Below are 15,625 nucleotides of genomic sequence, written 5' to 3' on the forward strand. Positions count from 1 at the left end.
TTCTAGAGCCAGGAGCTGCTACTACTGAGCCCACGTGCTGCAATTACAGAAGCCCATCGCCCTAGAGCCGGTGTTCCACACCGGAGAGGCCACCAGAGTGAGAAGCCCGGTACCGCAACTTAGAGAGTAGCACCCCCACATGCCACAACTAGAGGAAGCCTGTGTTCAGCAGTGAAGACCCAGCACAGCCACAAATTAAATAAATAAATTTAAAAGTTATGGAAAAAAAATCAGAGAGGCAGGGAGAATGACCCCATGGACTGTACAGTCCATGGAATTCTCCACGCCAGAACACTGGAGTGGGTAGCCTTTCCCTTCTCCAGGGGATCTTCCTAACCCAGGGATCGAACCCTGGTCTCCCACATTGCAGGTGGATTCTTTACCAGCTGAGCCACGAGGGAAGCCCAGGAATACTGGAGTGGGTAGCCTATCCCTTCTCCAGCGGATTTTCCCAACCCAGGAATCAAACCGGGGTCTCCTGCATTGCAGGCGAATTCTTTACCAACTGAGCTATCAGGGAAGCCAAAAATAAAATAATTAAATAAATAAAATTACTTTTTTAAAGGGAGGGGGGAGTGTTATTTTCCCCAGAAGAAGACTGTGGACACAACCAGAACATAAACCTTCATGGAAATATCTCAAGTACAAAGGTCCAGCTGGAAAATTTACAAAAGCAATTACACAGTATGTAGGAGTCGCCCATAATTAGTTCCTCTGAGTTTCCTCTCCCTGCACAGTGTCCTAAAGCTCTCAGTGCGTTAGCTGGGGCACTCGTAATGCTCCATTTGTCCTCTCTTAGGGACCCCTGCCTTGTGCTGCCTGAAGTCCAATTTCTAAGTATCGTTGTTTTCATGTATTTTGTCCTTTTTTTTTTTTTTTTTAGGTGGCAGGGGGCTGTTTTAGTCAAGAGGATGAATCTGTTCCTGTTACTCTGTGCTGTCCAAAAAAAGTCAGCCCAGTCTATTGGATCAAAATGTTCTAAAAAGATAAAAATCTCAAAAGCATGAGGGGAAAAAAGGATGCCGAGTTGATGTAGAAATTCTCAATGGAGGTTAAATCTTAGATAAATTGGTGTTAAATCAATTGGTTTAGGGCAAAACCATCTGTTTCTAAGTTTTCATTTAAGCTATCATTTTTTTCTATCTGAAAATGATAGCAGCATCCCAGGAAACAGTCAAGGGCTAACAGGAACTTCAGTCAGACCATAAAAAATAGCAGCTCATCCCATGGTTGACCGAATGCTGCATTCTTCCAGGTCTCTCTCAAGAGATCTAAATGAATTGCAGGTGCCAATCTGATGGCAAGTCCCCCAGAATCTTCCATTTGTCAAATGTGTCAAGTAGACCACAATGCAGAAAGTGTACCAAAGAAACGAAATGACTGAATTCCATACAAGTAAAAGCTTCTATAAAGTTTAACTGTAATTAAGATACAAACCTAGACTATCTCCATCTCTGCAAAAGAGCCACAGGAAATTCTACGTGACATTTGGTTTCTAGAGGCAAAATACTAGTGATCTGTAAACCCAAGAAAAATATAAACGTGTCCACAGGTCAGAGCTGCTTCTTTGTCTCCTTCCTAGACGAAGAGCTCTGCACAAGAGTTGTAGCATCCACTCTGCCATTATTATTGTGATCACGTGTTCAACAATGGCTTTATCAGACCCTGTACTACACGCTGGAGATACAATTACAACCAAGACCTTCCTCGCGTATTTTTCTCTTTTTCCCAAACCCATGGGAAAGATAGCTTGCCAAGCCTGCCTGATAAGACTAATTCCTAGAGCTTATTGAGAAGTTAAGTCCTGTGTTGTTCAGGTATTCTTTTGAAAGTCTTGTTTAAAAATAATAAAAAGCTACTGAGAGCAGAGGTATTGCTCTACTCTCTCCCCAGTCATCATTGAGCTATCAACTTAGAAATGTTCAGCACCTCTCCTTGGACAGCTGCCCTCTCCCCATAATTCATCCTCACGCTGTTCATTGGAAGGACTGATGTTGAAGCTGAAACTCCAATACTTTGGCCACCTGATGCAAAGAGCTGACTCATTGGAAAAGACCCTGATGCTGGGAAAGATTGAGGGCGGTAGGAGAAGGGGATGACAGAGGATGAGATGGTTGGATGGCATCACTGACTCAATGGACAAGAGTTTGGGTAAACTCCCGGAGTTGGTGATGGACAGGGAGGCCTGGCGTGCTGCAGTTCATGGGGTCGCAAAGAGTCGGACACGACTGACCGACTGAACTGAACTGAACTGAACTGCCCAGTGATAAGGGCACTGCTTCAAAAGTGGTATCCTGGACTCTCTAGTCTCCATCTTCTTCACCAACATCCTCACTTTTCCCCCACTCTCAAGGAAACTGCACATCCTGAGTCCCTCCATTTCTTCTCTCTCTCACCCTAAATAGAAAACTATCACCTTTATTTCATTGAGCTTCCCTGGTGGCTCAGCAGTAAAGAATCTGTCTGCTGATGCAGGAGATGTGGGTTCAATCCCTGGTTTGGGAAGATCCCCAAGAGAAGAAAATGGCAACCCACTCCAATATTCCTGCCTGGGAAACTCTATGGACAGAGGAGTCTGGCAGGCTACAGTCCATGAGATCTCAAAGAGTCAGAAACGACTGAGCAGCTAGACAACAACAATTTGTATTAGAATTGCAGCATTATCATTTTTGAAGATTTCATAAAGCAAATATAACTTCACTTGCATTTTGAGTTAAGTGAATTGAGTAGATTGCTCCTGAACCTGAGTCAGTGGGAAAACCTGCCCAATGTCTCAAAACCGTAATTCACAATGAACCTTTGAAAGCCAGCCTCTTGCCAGCTGAGGATGCTCTGTGTCTATATATACAGTCCTCCTTACACAATCCCTATGTGCTTGCCCTTGTATGTCTCATGCATATGGGGAAGGAAGCTGTGGTCAGGCCAAGAAAGGAATGAGTAAGCATTCCTGAAAGAAAGAACACACTGCAAAGGAGACTTGCACATTTGAGCAAAATCAGAGACAGCCTACTAACAGGCTTCCTTCAATGAAACAAATTATAAAGCCTCTGAGGTTTTAAAAGTGAACAGCTCTAGAAAGATCTCTAGACAAAAGGAATTATAATTAAGTAAGACCTGAATATCTCACCTGTTTGTTTCCCTCTGTGAGCTAAGCTGTTCCATATTAGAGCTACTAGACACTTGTAGCCATTTACATTAAAGCTAAATAAAACCTAGAATTTAGTTTCTCAGTGATGCTAGTCACATTTCAAAAACTCCGTGTTAGTCAGTGGTCACTGGCTACCATATTGGACAACACAGGTATCAGATCAGATCAGATCAGATCAGTCGCTCAGTCGTGTCCAACTCTTTGCGACCCCATGAATCGCAGCACGCCAGGCCTCCCTGTCCATCACCAACTCCCGGAGTTCACTGAGACTCACGTCCATCGAGTCAGTGATGCCATCCAGCCATCAACACAGGTATAGAATATCTCAATCACCAGAGAAAGGCCCATCAGACAGCGCTGCTCTAGAATTCTTGCCTGATTATCAACTTTTTCAAGCTCACCAATTGCCTAAACATGGACAAAAAGACTTTATTAAGTGGAGACCAGAAAATGATGTCTAAGAGGGTCATTCAATACTAAAGGAAAAAGAAAGAGAACTTACTGTAGACCATAACAGAGAATAAAGAGGATCACCGTTAAAGTAAGGGTTTCTGATATTTCAAGTTAAAAAAAAAAAGTTGGTACAACTTCAGAGATCCTGGGTTCCTTTCCTACCCTGAAGAGTGAGTTCCCTCTTCCTGGGCTCCTCTGAGCTAATTTATACCAAAAGAATTTTCCTGACCCCTACATAAGCATCAAAAATTCCATTTCTTATGGCCTTTGCATTTTTCCTCAGTTATCACAGGCAACTGACAAAAAGGCCAGTTTCAACTTATCTGTCTGTAGTGCACGACCTCATCCACAATTTTACCTGAATCTTATCAATTGAGGTTGTTAGAATTCTAACCTAGTAATTCATCATCATGTTTCAGCTTTAGCCCAACCAAGGAAAAGTACGTTCTTTGGTAAAAATAGAATCATTGCAAAAATAATTCTCATCCCACAGGAGTGAGATTACAAAAATCTTTATAAGCTGTTGTATATTGTCAAAAATTCATTCAAGTAATTCTTATATGCCTCTCTGGAAAGAAAAACTCGTATCTTCATTAAGAATTGAAGTTTACTTTAATTGAAGTCTAGTATGAACTTTCTCACAACACTACTCTAGTAAATTCTAATCCTTCCATCATTCCTAGATTATCAGTTTTTCTCTGGAGCATTTTGTTAGTATATTTATAAAAGTTCTATACTAGCTTTCAGGGAATTCATTTTGTACATGGATAACCCCATATGTAATAAAATTACCATATAACTAGTATAACTAATTTTTTAAATAAAAATAATTTCAGTACTCACATACAGATAAAAAATAAAACAGCTTTCATATGCCTCTTGTCTTTCTGAATTCACCTGCATTGAATTTGCAACTTTTAGTACTAAGACTCTGTACTGAGTGCCAAGTAGAAGTCAATAGACGGCAAAGGACCAAATGAGAAAAAGAAAAACCATGAGGACTACAGAAGACCCAGTCACGGGAAATGCATGTGTCTGGGTCAGCACAAAGAGAATTATGTGAAATTGTTGTTTCTACTAAACTGAGTCACCTATGATGAGAACAGTCCCTTATCAAAGAGGACATGTGTTGGTGCCAAAATGGAAAGAGAGGAAGTTCTTTAGGTTGTAAAGGAATATTAACAAAGTATTATGTGTTTAATTTATGTAACTGATGGAACGCACACACACCTATTCATATCCTTTGAGGTCTGCTACTGACAAGGAAGGTAATAAACCTTGACATCACCTTTTCTCCCACCTTTTTATTAATGAAAATTTGAGAAGGATGCCAAGGAATTTAATATGGCCCAAAGTAAAAAAAAAAAAATTTAAGTTTATTTCAAAGCTTCTCTTTGACATTTAGCTAACTAAAGGTGTCAACAGGAGTACATGCATATGTGTCTGGCAGATCAGTGAAGGGACCTCTGAGACCCCAATACCTAGCCATTATCTGTAAACAGAAGATGGATGTCAGAGATTTTTTTGCATGATAATAGAAAACATTGTTTCCAAAGTGGAGACAATGGATAAAAGAATCTATACAGAATATGGTGTGTTTAGAAAATATTTCTCCTCCCCCACTTCCAAATAAAAGAAGGAAAAGAAAATCTTTCTCTTATTTTGGAGTAAGGCTGAATTGTTTCTAAGAATTATTATTTGTCTTTAAGAGATGAGTATGCTTGCATACTGCATGATTCCATTTACACATTTCCATTTACTCTCAAAAGAACAAAATCGTGATAGGGAATCAATCCAGGGTTGCTAAGGATAATATTTCGGGGAAAGTGTGACTACAAAGTGGAAGCAAAGCGAGCTTCTTTGGCGTGCTGAAAGGTCTGTGTCCTGATTGTGGTGGTGGTGGCACAAATCCATACATGAGATCAAATTTTGTAGAACTATATACACTTTTAAAAATGCATATAAGAACTGAAAGTGAAAGTTGCTCAGTCATGTCCAACTCTTTGCACAACTCCATGGATTGTAGCCCAACAGGCTCCTCTGTCCATGGGATTCTCCAAGCAAGGATACTGGAGTGGGTTGCCATTCCGTTCTCCAGGGGGTCTTCCCAACCCAGGGATGGAACCCAGGTCTCCTGCACTGCAGGCAGATTCTTTACCGTCTGAGCCACCAGGGTGAAGTCCAAATAAAGTCTGTAGTTGAATCAGTAATTTTATCAGTCTTCTGCGTTTGATAGGTATGTTATGATTTTGTAAGTTATTATCATTAGGAGAAGCTGGGTGAAGGATATATGGGAACTCTATTTTCTGCTTTTGCAAATTCTATGTGAGTCCAAGATTTTTTTTTAAGAAAGAGTAAAAGAGTCCAAACCAAAAATATATAGGAATTCCTTGTAGATTCTTGCAAATTTTCTGTCAGTTCTAAATTATATCAAAATGTAAAAGTTAACATAAAGGATGTTGGCTTGCTTATAATCTCTAGAGAATCAGGCTCTGGGACATGCAGCCAGACATAAAGCCCAAACAATGTCACAGATGGCCTAAGACATCACTGTTACCATCACTGTACACGACTCTTGACACTTCCAGGATGGGCCCCACAAACACTGGGCACCCACCACCACCACACTTTCCTTTGGGATCTGCCTCCACAGACGTAACTGCCTCCCCAGCTCCCCAGAAGAGCTTCTGAATAGCACTTCTTCACAGAAGCAGCTCCTGACTCAGTCGGTGTATGTGATGGATGAAGCCAAGGGCACGTCATATAGCCCTAACTGCAAAGGATGATGGGAATGTGATTATCTAGCATACTTCCATGGTGAGAAGCAGGTTCTATCTCCAAGCGTAGGTGATTCTTCAAACATAGAAAGGAGATTCCAAGACTCGGTCATCAAAAAAATGACAAAGGTCTATTACAAATAATAAATGGAAGCATGGCCTTTCTCATATCATTCTGCTAAGACCAGTTGCTCCAAATTCTTAGCCCTACTGAGAAGTAATCAACGACGTTCAGGGTAACCAATGATGCCAGGAGCCTAGGAAATAACAACAGGCAATGGTCTCTCAACTAAGGGTTGGATGTGGAACAAATCTCTTTTCTTTCCTAAATATATTTGAGGAGGCAGCTGATTCTTAAGAGGGACACAGGGGTTATTTGTGTGTATAATGAATATGTGCCTAATATGCTGAATAGGAAAAGTTATTTTCTCACCCTTAAGTAAATACCCGGGTTTCCCAGATGGTGCAGTGGTAAAAAATCTGCCTGCCAATGCAGGGGATGCAGGAGACGGGGGTTCAGTCCCTGGGTTGGGAAGATCCCCTGGAGGGGGGATGGCAATCAGCTCTGGTATTCTTGCCTAGAAAGTTCCATGGGCAGAGGAGCATGACAGACTAGTCTATGAGGTCACACAGAGTCGGACACAACTAAGCAACTGAGCGTGCACAGCACAGAGAAATACAATTTTCAGATCTCTAGCACAGAAGGTCGGACTTCATTCAACATTTGTCTTTTGCTGCTTGGATAATTAGTAACAAGTATACTCAAGAAATGGTAAGAAACAAGAGCACTAGAACTTAAGATGTGAGACAAAAAGAAGAAACGGCTTACCTAAGAGACGAAGACTTAAAGGGGCAATGCATAATATCTGTAATGGTAGAACTGTGAGGCAAAATTGAAGGAATAGTGTTTGTTTTGCAAATACAAATGACCTATATGAAAGTTAGTCATGCTTAATGTCATAGAAACACCCTCGGTCCCTAAGACAAATATGACCTCACTTAGTGCAAATCCCGTAATACTGGAGTATTCAGCAATGAATATACTGTCACTGATCTTTCTTAATTATTTTAGGCAAAATAATTAAGATTATTATTTTAGGCAAATGGTCTTAATTATTTTAGGCAAATGAGTTAATTTTACCGAAATGGTGATAAATCATTACTTATTAAATAATTAATATTTTAAAATATTATGTCTCAAATTGTCTTTTCCTTCTCGGACTAAAGATAGTACATGCATTATCAAATAATTAATATTTTAAAATAAATATTATGTCTCAATTTGTCTTTTCCTTCTCGGACTAAAGATAGTACCCCACTGAGAAACTACCTAAGGGGAATTTTGACACTCCGAGTGTTTCTGTCGAGAACATATTTTTTTTTTCCCACAGATCATGTAGTATTTATTTTAAAAATAGGCATATAGGAGTACCCCTGCAGTTCAAACCTGCCGTTGTTCAAGGATCATTATAGACAGTATGCAAGATTTATTTTGGACAAAAAGTGTTGCTGGAATTTGGCGAAAATTGGTAGTAGGTACCCTGACTATATAGCACAGAACTTAAGATTAGAGCCCAACAGAAATATAGGATTTAACCCAAGAGGACAGTTCAAGTCATGACAGAAGACAAGATGCCCCAAAAATAAGAGAAAGGAGAGTAGTACTCCTTTATGGTTAAGACAAGGGACCCGAGAGGAAGAGAAGTTCCACAAGGAGTGAATTAAGAGTGGCAAATGCGACTGAAATGGAAAGACGAGGGCTGAGAAAACAGCATTTCTAATAGAGTAAGAGGTACCTTGAGTAGTGGAAGGAGAAGCCAAATTCAAAAGGGTTAAGCAGTGAGTGATGGTAAGAAACTGAAATAAATTCAAATTTGTCCGCACCCCTCGTCTTTCCTCATCCCAGAAACACTGGTTAAGTTTGTAGTCACAGGCCTCTTTTCTTTTTTTTTTGGCGTTCTGTGGCCCTCCAGATAGTGATATAAGTAATTAAGTTCTTCTTAAATAAGTGTCCTTCGCAGTCTTGGGTTAAAATCTGTTGACTGGTCTCTTGTGTGCTGTCAGCGCCCGGTACTGGCGCTAGGCTTGTCCCCGCGTGCCGCGGCGCCCCTGGCCTGGATGTGGGAGGCGAAAGCAGGGAGCATTTCCTGGGCGGTCGGGTGAGCGCCGCGCATAATCAAGCGACGCCCATCTCCGAAAGCACGTCCACGCAAGGCTGGGAGCCGTCGTGCTCACGTCCGCAATCACTGAGCAGCTGAGGTTCGTGGAGCGAACTTGCTCGCTGCTCACCGCCTGGAGGAAGGTCCTCGTCGATTCCACGTTCTTCTCGAAGGGGCAGAACTGAACCCGAACCTGCTTGACCGAGCGGAGCCCGAGCCGAGCCAAGGCCGCCGCCATGGTGACATCCGCCCCGAGAATATATTTAAATAATACACAAGCCAACTTTCAAATTCATTTACTGTTATAGTGCTATCTAGATATACTTTGTCTTTTAGAATTTTCCAAGAATATTTGCCATAGGTATTTGACTCTTCAATTTCTTTTAAAATTAAGTTCTGTTATTGTTAGTGGATCCCAAGGAGAAATAAACCACCATTTAAATTACAAAACTTTTTAGGCAGCACATAAATCATTGGATTTTCAAGGTACTTTGATTACTTTTCATTTAATAGCCTAAATGAGGATATTTCATTACTTCCTAAAAAGAATATTAAAGTTACACAAACTTAAAATTATTTAATTTAACTTGTGGGGGGAAAATGCTTGCCAAATGCCGTAAATATCAGGTTTCTGTGCAGCCTGAATGCAAAATAAGGAGGTTTGAATGAGAAGCTTGAGGTGTTGCTGAGGAAAAGCTCATGGCTAAATATAGGACAGGTGGACGGCCAGTGAAAGGGAGTTTGTGATAAACCACTCACAAGGCATCCTGGGTCTCCCAGCTAGGCAGTAGGAGAGAAGGAAGGATCCCAAGTGTTGGGTGATGGAATTAAAGAACTATTAATAATTCAGTGAGTAAGCTGCTTTCCCTGGAGAGCAGGTGTGTCCGGAAAAGTCCTAATCTTCAAGACTAGAAGCAAGAACTCACTTAATTCTAATGTGAAAGGAGAAAGAACATGACAACAGGATTCTTTAAAAAAAAAAAATCTCTAGATCCTCAGCCTTGGAGAGTTTCTCAGATATTCTAGAGATGTATCTAGAAATATTTAACCAGAAGCTTGAGGTCCTAGGGACCAAGTTCCCTTCTGAGCAGACAGAGGGCAAGCTTATTAGCCAACAGAACTTAGGTTGAAGGTTGAACTCTGGTCTCAGTGACAAACTGTACTGAAAACCAATAGCAAGGCTGTTAATTGATAGAGAAATCAGATTTTAATGGAGATCACACATCTGTTAAATAGAATACCTCAATTTTACATTATTTTTTTCTGTTCTTATTTTTTAATCTAATTATCTGAAAGCAAATACTAAAGGCTGATGATGTCTGTATATGGGGCAAAGGGTCAACGTGATGTTTTTCAATGTTTTTTCTTTCTATCCGCTATTTTGTATTTAAGGTGAAAATTGCAAATGTTTGAAATAAATAAGTTCTAAAAATAAAACCAATAATGATAATTGGGTCCAAATACCAGCAGCTCCCTGATGCTGGGAAAGATCAAAGGCAGGAGGAGAAGGAGACAACAGAGGACGAGATGGTTGGATGGCATCACTGATTCAATGGGCATGAGTCTGAGCAAGCTCCGGGAGATGGAGAAGGAAAGCCTGGCATGCTGCAGTCCATGTGGTCACAAAGAGTCAGACACGACTGAGTGACTAAACAACAACACAGAAGCTCAGACACACAAGTGCAGTAAAAGAAAGCAGGAGTGATGAAGAGACCAACTGGATCTCAGATGGATACCCGGAGGCTTGCCCCAAAGTATACCAGGCATAAAATTCTAGATTTGTATATGCCACCAGGCCTGGTTCTTATTGACTCATGAACTGACTGATTTTCATTGCTAGTAAAAAAAGGCAGGGATTCATGATATAGTTTTATTATTTAATAATTCATATTAATTATCAAAGCATTTGAAAACTACACAAAAATATACAAAGAAAATAAATACTCCATAATTCTGCAATTCAGAGATGAAACCAACACCATTAAATTCTGGTATTTACTCTTTTAATACATTTAATATTCTACATGCACACATACACAGATCTCATTATTGCAAAAATAGGAAAATCCATTGCATACTCTTTGTAAAATGATGACATTGTTGTGATTGCGTATTTAGTTGTCTCTCCTACTAAGGAGGCAGGAAAAATATCTGGATTACCATCCATCGGTTTCCTACTTCTGAGCATAATACCTAGCACAGGAAGATAGACATAATGCCTACATCTAAGTTTTTTAAATAAATATGCCAAATCGCCCCGTGGCAGTTGTACCAACTTTAAAACCCACAAGCAATTACATGAAATTCATTTCCCTTTTCGTCCTTCACAAAACTGCGTCTTAGGACTTTTTAAGAATCTTTGCCATAGTGATGGGATGAATTTGTCACTGTTTTTCTGTATTTGTATTGCTAAGCTATTAAGCTTGATTAATTTTCATAAGGGTCATTGGAATTTGCTAAATAAACATTACCCCTTCAATGATTTGCCTTCGATTCTGCCTTTGCCAGTATTGCTTATCGCCTCTTTAAAAGCTGAGTTAATGGTTTTATTTGTCCTTCTGTCAGCATCTTCTAAAAATAATGAGACTTTTCAGGTAGCACCACTTTTTTTTGTTCATTTGAGTCAAATGCTAGGACGGGGCATTGTGTATGTTAGGCATCTAATCTGTGTGCTGTGCTGGGGAATCCTTCTTACCCCTGGAATAAATAATAACAGAGATAAAGGCAGCATTTTGGATAGGAAAATCGTGAGTGGTGGTGACAGCCAGAAAAGGATTCAGGTCCTGGCTTCTCTACTGATTCACTGAGTGACCTTAAACAAGGCAACTCAGGACCTCCCTGGCGGTCCAGGGGTTAAGACTCCATATTCCCAGTGTAGGGGGTGGGGTTCAATCCCTAGTCGGGGAAGTAAGATCCCACATGCCACACGGTGGGGCCACAGACAAAAATGAGACAAACAAACAAAAAACAAAGTAACTCCCATGACTCTCAAGTTCTCATTTAGGAGAGATAATGCTAGTTTGTCTTGCATTTGTGGCTACAAGGATCAAATGATATAAAATATGTATAAGCACAATATAAATGTAGGCTATTGCTATTCTTGCTACTCCTTTCTTTGAGAATAAATATTACATCCATCACCTGTTTTGAGGCAAATTGGCAAAGACAGCTTTCTTGTCAAGGCTAAAAATAAAACACAAGAGAGACTTGGTGTTGCCCAGGAGAACATATATGGGTATTGAAGTTTGCACTTTCCCAGGAAGCTAATAAAACGAAGTAAGAACTTATTCCACTGACACCTTAATGTCATTCTCAGTCATAACCCAATTTGCTCCACTTGTCTTCCTACAGAAGTGGAAATTTGTGCTGCAAAGAGAAGCACATTCGACTCCTTCTAAAGGGTTATTGGAACATGGTGGCGGTGGTGGGGGGGCTCATTTACTGACAAGGAACAGGAGCTGAGGGCTGAAGGAAGTACCAGGAAAGAATCCTAAATGAACCTGGTTTCCCCATTTAAAATTTGAGAGAGCAAAAAAAGAAATTAAAAAATACATATCTTATATCCAGTCTTCCTCTACAGGCTAATTCAGACCCATGCCATTAACAAAGATTCTTACCCTTGGCTTCCTCGTCATTCAGGGACATTTCTAATTATTTCAGTGAGTAGTGTATTTCTCAAAATGCTTACAACCAGATTATGATTACTTCATATTCACTTTAAAATAATTAAAAATATATGTCTTATGTGAGGAAATGAGATTATTCTGAAGCCATTCAGTGGTATGCATTTCTCCTTATTCAAGACAGGGGGAATCACTCCAAAAAAATTTTAGACAAGAGTCAGTAAGGACAAGAGGTCATGTTCCAGAGGTAAATACAGAGGTCAAAACCAAAATATGTAAGTGGAAAATGGGGCAGTCGTTACAGAGAAGCAGACAGAAGGAGGAACCAAGAAACAGAGCTCAACTGGATGGTACTGTTATTATTGTTCAATTGTTAAGTCGTATCCAACTCTTTGAGACCCCATGGACTGCAGCACGCCAGGCTTCCCTGTCCATCACCAGCTCCCGGAGATGGCTCAAACTCATATCCACTGAGTCAGTGATGCCAGCCAACCATCTCATCTCTGTCACCCTCCTCTCCTCCTGCCTTCAATCTTTCCCAGTATCAGGGTCTTCTCTAATGATTCCCCTCAGGTGGCCAAAGTCTTGGAGTTTCAGCTTCAGCATCAGTCCTTGCAATGAATATTCAGGGTTGACTTCCTTGATGATTAACTGCTTTGATCTTCATGCAGTCCAAGGGACTCTCAAGAGTCTTCTCCAGCACCACAATTTGAAAGCATCAATTCTTCAGATGGTATAGAAACCTTGTAAACCCAAGGGAAAAAATAGCAGAGTGAGAAGAGTGAGATAAGAGCTTGAAGAGCCCTTAGAAACGATTCTCCAATTTTCAGGATGACGAGAAAAAGCTCATAGTTGTGACAGCTCATCAGTGTGAGAGGTTTTGACCCAGCACTCACATCTATCATCTGCGCCTTTGCTGACAACCAGAATAAAGATTCTATGGGATTGCTTATATACCTACATCAGAAGCCAGGCATCAGTGGAAATCTAAGAGACCATCTACAAAATTATGTCCAATTTCCCAGAGGAAAGACAGATTTGGGGGTGGAAGAAAGGGTGATTCCCACGTAGGACACACAGACAGTGCATCCCTCATCCAAGTGACTTTCTATCTTGGCTGCATATTAGAATCAACTGGGGAGCTTTAAAAAATTCCAAGCACAATTAAAATAGAATCTCTGTAGGGAATCAAGCATCAGTATATTTTAATACTCCCTAGGTTAATTCTACTGTGCAACCAAGTTTGACAATCACTGCCTTCTCGTTAAGCATATGAAGCTGTGGGGCAGGGCTTCGTGACCTGGAGGAGAGGTGAAGGTCAAAACTAGAAAGCAAAGCCTCTGTTCAGTGGTGAATTCAAGGCACCTGTTCCAAAGTGGATGCCGAGTAGAATAAACCCAGTAGGAGATGTTGTAGAGTGGACAGAAGTGATGCAGTCTAGAGAATTTCCCAAGATGCAGTGCATTTCCATGTGCCATCTATGTAGACAGCGGTCACAAGAGCACATATCAGCAAAGGACACCACCAGGCAGTTAGTACACTCTGGCTGTATTTTCTCAATGCATTTCATCTTTACTTGTCTGAGGTGAGACCCGTCACACCGGACACTGATCATTTACATGCTTGTCTTTCCTACTAGAGTAAAAGTTTCTGTCTTGAATCAGAGGCTATGATCTTTATTTTTTCACATCTTTGCCTACTTAGGATATTTCCCAGCTTGATAAATCTTTGTTAGTGAAGAAAAGGCAATCTTCCTGTACCTATAGAGTTGGTGGGGATGTCAATTTAAAAACTAAATATAGAACTATCACGTGACGCAGCAATCCCACTAGTGGTCATATACCCAGAGAAAACCATAATTCAAAAAGGCACGTGCACTCCAGTATTTATTGCAGCATTATTTATAATAGCCATTATAAAGCATTCTAAATGTCCATCAACAGAGAAGATGTGGTACATACATGCAATGGGATATCAGCCATAAAAAGGGACAAAACTGAGTCATTTGCAGAGACATGGATGGACCTAGAGACCGTCATACAGAGTGAAATAAGTCAGAAAAAGAAAAACACAAATATGTGGAATTTAGAAAAATGGCATAGATGATCTTTTTTGCAAAGCAGAAATAGAAACACAGACATAGAAAACAAATGAATGGATACCAAGGGGGAAAGCAGGTGTGCGAAGAATCAGGAGATTGGGATTGACATATAAATACTACTGACGCCATGTAAAAAACAGATAACTAGGGAGAACCTACTGTGAAACACAGGGAGCTCTCCTCAGTGCTCTGCGGTGACCTAAATGGGAAGGGAATATAAAAAGAGGAGATATATATACACATATAGCTGATTCATTTTGCAGTAAGTAGAAACGAACACACATTATAAAGCAACTATGCTGCTGCTGCTGCTGCTAAGTCGCTTCAGTCGTGTCCGACTCTGTGCCACCCCATAGACGGCAGCCCACCAGGCTCCCCCGTCCCTGGGATTCTCCAGGCAAGAACACTGGAGTGGGTTGCCATTTCCTTCTCCAATGCATGAAAGTGAAAAGGGAAAGTGAAGTCGCTCAGTCGTGTCTGACCCTCAGCATCCCCATGGACTGCAGCCTTCTAGGCTCCTCCATCGATGGGATTTTCCAGGCAAGAGTACTGGAGTGGGGTGCCATTGCCTTCTCCGATAAAGCAACTATACTCCAATACAAAACTGAAAAAAATCCTCATTGTTTGTGTGTGCATCACTCACAGAGCTTTTGTATGCAGTGTTAAGTACTCTTTCTCCTGTGATATTTATCAAATAAGAGATTTGAAACCCTTCAGTCAGAGGCACAAAGGAAAGGACACACGCCTTTCTCATCAAGAGGTCTAGAAAATCAAGAAAAATGCTTCTCTTTAAATAGCTCAGCTCATAAAGGTAAACACATACCCTATTATCAGAAGAGGAAAACATTAAGTTCAGACGAGGCATCGTTTGATTTTATGCAAACCCAAAGCTTAAGAAGGAAGAGATTTTCATTCCAGTCTATGATTCAGAGTTAATTTATAAGGGAAAAGTTGCATTATTAAAAATGCCTCTAAAAAATCATCTGCTTCAGGAAGGTGGCTACATGATGTAAATGAAAGTTAACAGAGAAATTACTCTAGGTTCGAATGTTTTCCATGGCTGCCTCAGTCATTTTTTAAGTTGTATTGGTGTTCTGTCAAATAAAACTGCTGCTGCTGCTGCTGCTAAGTCGCTTCAGTCGTGTCCGACTCTGTGCGACCCCATAGGCGGAAGCCCACCAGGCCCCCCCGTCCCTGGGATTCTCCAGGCAAGAACACTGGAGTGGGTTGCCATTTCCTTCTCCAATGCATGAAAGTGAAAAGGGAAAGTGAAGTCGCTCAGTCGTGTCCAACTCCTAGCGACCCCACGGACTGCAGCCTACCAGGCTCCTCCATCCATGGGATTTTCCAGGCAAGAGTACTGG

General features: G+C 40.8%; 1 pseudogene; it reads right to left on the bottom strand.

Moving 5' to 3' along the window:
• Positions 1-8,298: 8,298 nt before the first annotated feature.
• Positions 8,299-8,834, bottom strand: LOC109553306 (large ribosomal subunit protein mL53 pseudogene; annotated as a pseudogene).
• Between the last annotated feature and the right edge of the window lie 6,791 nt (positions 8,835-15,625).

Source organism: Bos indicus, chromosome 27, assembly GCF_029378745.1.
Source record: "Bos indicus isolate NIAB-ARS_2022 breed Sahiwal x Tharparkar chromosome 27, NIAB-ARS_B.indTharparkar_mat_pri_1.0, whole genome shotgun sequence".
In the NCBI taxonomy this organism is placed as follows: Eukaryota; Metazoa; Chordata; class Mammalia; order Artiodactyla; family Bovidae; genus Bos; species Bos indicus.